The 4,824-nt window shown below is 41.7% G+C and overlaps 1 long non-coding RNA gene and 1 pseudogene across 3 annotated transcripts; one reads left to right on the top strand and one right to left on the bottom strand.

The window, feature by feature from the left end:
• The first annotated feature begins 451 nt into the window (after positions 1–451).
• LOC112306199 (U2 spliceosomal RNA) lies at positions 452–617 on the top strand (annotated as a pseudogene).
• A 1,103-nt stretch (positions 618–1,720) lies between these two features.
• Positions 1,721–3,426, bottom strand: LOC123479864 (uncharacterized). 3 transcript variants are annotated; one of them, XR_008425425.1, is made up of 3 exons: positions 3,236–3,426; positions 2,971–3,026; positions 1,721–1,920 (listed from the first exon to the last, which is right to left on the bottom strand). It is a non-coding gene; the product is annotated as an uncharacterized lncRNA (long non-coding RNA). The 3 variants fall into 3 exon arrangements; XR_008425426.1 differs by having other exon boundaries at positions 1,721–1,917; XR_006655651.2 differs by lacking the exon at positions 2,971–3,026.
• Positions 3,427–4,824: the final 1,398 nt, after the last annotated feature.

Raw genomic sequence — 4,824 nt, 5'->3', positions numbered from 1 at the left:
ATCATGCACCACCACTGCCCTTAGGAGAGAGACCTGAGATCTGTGGACTCAAACCTTACTCCTAACTCATTCACGGGCTTCAGGATGGCTCAGGAAACACTCCCCAAGTCATCAGCCTGGCTCAGAGCCAGGCAAGGACGTTACAAGAAAGGAAAACTACAGGATCCCTGATGATTATGATGCAGAAATCCTCAGTAAAACAGAGCAGCACCTCAAATGGATTATACACCATGATCAGGTGGGATTTATCCCTGGGATACAAGGATGGTTTGACATAAGCAAATCAATCATTGTGATCCATCACATTAATAGAGTAAAAGAAAAAGTCGTACGATTATCTCAATAGCTGTAGATGCACTTGATAAAATTCAACATTCATTCATGATAAAAACCCTCAACTGATTAGGTGTAGAGGGAATGAGCCTCCACATAATACAGGACATATATGACGATTGCTTCTCGGCCTTTTGGCTCAGATCAAGTGTAGCATCTGCTCTTATCAGTTTAATAAAGGTCATATATGACAAGCCCGTAGCTGTCATCATACTCAGTGGTAAAAAGATGAAACTTTTCCTTGAAGATCAGGAACAAGACAGGGATGCCCACTACCACCACTTGTATTCAACATCGTATTAGAAGTCCTAGCCAGAGCAATCAGGCAAGAAAAAGAATTAGAAGACATGCACATAAAATAAAATAAATCAGGAATCAAAAAGGAAGAAGTAAAATTATCTTTATCTGCAGACGGCATGATTTGATATACAGAAAACCCTAAAGACTCCACCTACAAGTAATCAACAAACTCAGTACGGTTGCAGGATACAAAATTAACATACAAAAAATCAGTAGCACCTATGTACACAAATGACAAATTATCTGAAAGACATAAAAAATAAAGAAAATAACCCCATTCACCATAGCATCAAAACAGTGAAAGGTTTAGGAATAAACTTAATTAAGGAGGTGGAAGAGCTCTGCATTGAGAACTACCAAATATTGATGAAAGAGACAGGAGACACAAATAAATGCAAAAGAGATCCTGTGTTCGTGGATTGAAAGAATTAATATTGTTAAAATGTCCAGCCCGAGCCAGACCAGGCGTGGCTGGGCCAGAGCGGGAGGCCGTGCCATACTGGGTGGGGGATGGCAGCACAGTGGGAGCGCGTGGGCAATCTGCCCAGGGCAACACTCGCTGCCTGGTGGACACGTTCTGCAACGGTATTAGCAAGAGGAAAAACTACCGCAACGTCGAAATGTTCGTGGACTTCAACAAAACGTACTGTTTTTTGTTAATATTTGACAAACCACAGGACGTGCAGGCACAACAATATCTACATTGGATCCAAGAAAACCAAGTCGGGAAAGGGTTTATGCTCAGGTTAAAATGCGGCCCGTTGTTCTTTCCACTCTCCTTTCTGTCTCATCCCCCCGGCCTCGTACCCTGATGTCCTGCCGACTCAGCCGTCTCCTTTCTCTCTCACAACCTTTTCCTTCAAACCGATTGTAGCTTTTCTGGAGGAAAGCCAAAGAAATGTGGGCTCATTTGCTTTTAAATTGCATGATGGCCCTAACAGCCAAGCTCACAGGTAGCCTTCGAAATCCAGAGAAATTTGGTTTCATGGTAAATTCAAATCCACAGAAATGCCCAACCGCCCTTTTCCTTCGATGCACCCAAGTGCATTTGCTCCTAGATGAAATAAATTCTTCTCAGCAAATAAAAAAAGCTCAAAATACAAACTTCAATCTGTCTCTTTGCATAAGACGGAGCACATCTTGTATGGGACACTTTCCTTGGGAGGCTTTAAGAAAGTGTCTGTAAACAAATTTGGACAGATGAGTTTATTCCACAGTCGGGATCACAGCACCGGAAGAGCTTCCGGAAGCCTCAGGGCGGCTGCAACACACGAGCCCAGGCAGCTGCTAAGAGGAGACAGAGATTGGATGAACGGAACAAGGGCAGCTGCCCGTAAGCAGGGCACTCTTCCTTCCAAGGGGAACGTGGCAAGTTGCCTTTTTTGTGTGGTTACAGATGCAGCTGATGTACACAAAGAATTGTGGTTTTCATTTGCATCTTTGTTGAACCACTTGATTTGTGATCATTTAATTAATAAGTGGTATGTTTCATGAAATTGTACTGAATCGCTGCTGTACTCTCTTTACTTACTCTAGGGATAATTCTCCCCCACCCCTAAATCGGGCATCATCTCAGCGTATATAAAATTTTTACATTGCAGTCTTGGTATACAGATTATGTGACAAATGCTCACCACTCCATATGTGTCTCTGTGTGTCTCCGTGTGAGTGCATGTGTGTTAACAGATAACCCCTTTGGTGGCAAAATGCTTATAGAGAAAGTTATCTTGATTAATTTTTCCTTTTCATATTAATTAGAAAAAAGTCACCTTCCTTTTTTGCTCTTTTCTTTTTTAGTGAGACATAATTGACATATAATAGTAGACTAGTTTCCAGTGTAAAACATAATCATTTGATATTTGTATATATTGTGAAATCATTCTATTTATTTCCACAACATATACATATTTCCATACCACAATGAGTCTATTTAACATACATCACTAGTCATAGCTACAGTTTTTTTCTTATGATGAGAACTTTTAAGATCTACTCTCCTAGTAGTTTTGAACTATACAAGACAATATCACTAACTATAGTCACCGTGCTATGCATTACATCCCAGAATATATTTATTTTATAACTGGAAGTTTATAGATTTGGGCCCCCTTTGCCCATTTGGCCACCCCACCCGCCACCCAGAGTTGCCTCTCTCCAGCTGTAGGGTTAATATTCTTGGCAAATACCCAGGTCAGGAGGTGCTAACCCTTGGACTTGACCAAGCTTGTTGACCTTTTCTTTCCTCCCTTCTCAGACGGAGTCACTCCCTCCACTCTCAAGCTGTCCCCTCCAGCTTTCCTAATTAATTTGCTCTAAGCTTCCCGAAGGCTGGCTCACCTGTGTTTTCCTACGTTTACTTCCCAGCTCCTCCTTTCTTCGGCTCATTATCTACCCTGTCAGGTTTAAGAGATCCATCAGATGGAAACCACATCATTCAAAACCAAAGCGCCACCGAGTCTAGGACAGAGCCACCCTCTCTCAGTGCTGCTGCTGGTCCCTTGGGGACCCACCAGCTAACCCCTGAATGCTTTCTGATAATTCCACTTCCTCAGGAGAGATGTCACCGGAGCGGAGGTTTTGTTCAGCAGATGCACATTTTTACCTCCTTTTGCTCTTCACTGACCTCCCAAGGATGAGCCGGAACAAGTAAAATGTGGGTACAGTGCTGGGAGAAAGCCAACAAGCGTTGCCACATCCTCCTCCCACCCCGCAAGCAACACAAACCTGGTCACGAGCTCCCTCTGGCCCCCGGGCAGCAGGCCTCCGATGCGGCTGTGGCACCCGAAAGAACAGTCTGACAAGGGACGTGATTTTTACTTGTAACAGGAAGCAGGAAACTAAGCCAATTTTTCTAGCTATTTCTGCCAATTTCTCCTCCCACATTCCACACTGAGCACTCTGGCCCAGCTTCTCTGAAGCAGAATGGCTAGAGAAACTCTTTCAAGTGTGGCAGAATTATTTGCACACACAAAAAGCAAGAGATTTACCTAAAAACATTTTTTTTAATTCTCACTTGAAAGGTGACTCTCTTTTCAGTTGATTGGTTATCCTTGGTTATCTTTCTCGGGGTTTGCTTAGGTCAGTTTATCAGTTATCACCTGCAAACCCCTCCTCCATGACCTGTAAACCCCTCCTCCATGACCTGTAACCCAGTGAGAGACCCCGCTGTCTTCCCACTCTAAGAGACACCATTGGTTCCCAGGACTACTTCCCCCCTCGCCCCCCGCCCAGCCTTTTTTGGTTACCCGTGTATTTTCCACTGTTTATCCATCATTTTTCTTATATTTCCAATCTTCTATCTGGAATGCATCTTTTAGAATTTCTTTGATGTCTACGGGTGGCAAACAGTCTGTTTTGTTAGTCTGTCTTCATTTACCCTTTAAAAAAAATCCTTACCCAAGGAAATGTTTATTGATTTTTGGGAATGTGTCTAGGATTGACTTTCTTTTGATTTGTTATTGGAAGTGCAGGAAGTGATTGGGCTACTTGAATCTGCGGATGGGTGTCTTTAATCGGTTCTGGAAAATCCGCAGAATTTGTTTTCATAAATATTGCTTTCCGCCCCATTGTCTCTCATCCCTCCTTCATGAATTCTGATTGATATATGTTACATCTTTTATCTGTCTTCCATATCTCTTTGCTTCACATTTTTTAATTCTCATGTTTTTTTGTGGTACATTCTGGCTAATTTATTCTTTTTGTCTTTCTGTTTACCAGTTATCTCTTTATCTGGGTTTAATATATGGTTATACATATCCATTGCATTTTATATTTCAATTATTGAAATTTTTCTAAAAGTTCTATATTTTTAGACCAGCTAAGTCTTTTAAAACTCTTCCCTGTTTTCTACACATATTTTAAAGCTTATCTCCCATTGTGTTAAATGCGGCTGCGTTAGAGTTTGTATAATTTGCGTGTAGTTCTAATATACGGAGTCTCACGTGTCTGTCTCTGCTGGTGCTCACTCATGGTGCCTAGTTATTCATTACTGCGTGCTGCTTGGTTTTATGGAAAACTGTGTTTGAAATCTTTGTAGAGTTAGGACAAAGGTACCTTCTTCGTGGAAGTCTGCATTTGCTTTGACAATGGCTTAATTGGTCTAAAAGCGCTTTAAATTAAATTCATAGCGGGAGGGTTTGGAGATAGCAAATATGATAGTGGGTTGCAAATACATGAGAAAAACTACTTGTA

Source organism: Desmodus rotundus, chromosome 10 (assembly GCF_022682495.2).
Source record: "Desmodus rotundus isolate HL8 chromosome 10, HLdesRot8A.1, whole genome shotgun sequence".
Lineage (NCBI taxonomy): Eukaryota > Metazoa > Chordata > Mammalia > Chiroptera > Phyllostomidae > Desmodus > Desmodus rotundus.
Note: the sequence above shows the minus strand (reverse complement) of the source record. Positions and strands in the feature narration are given on the sequence as shown.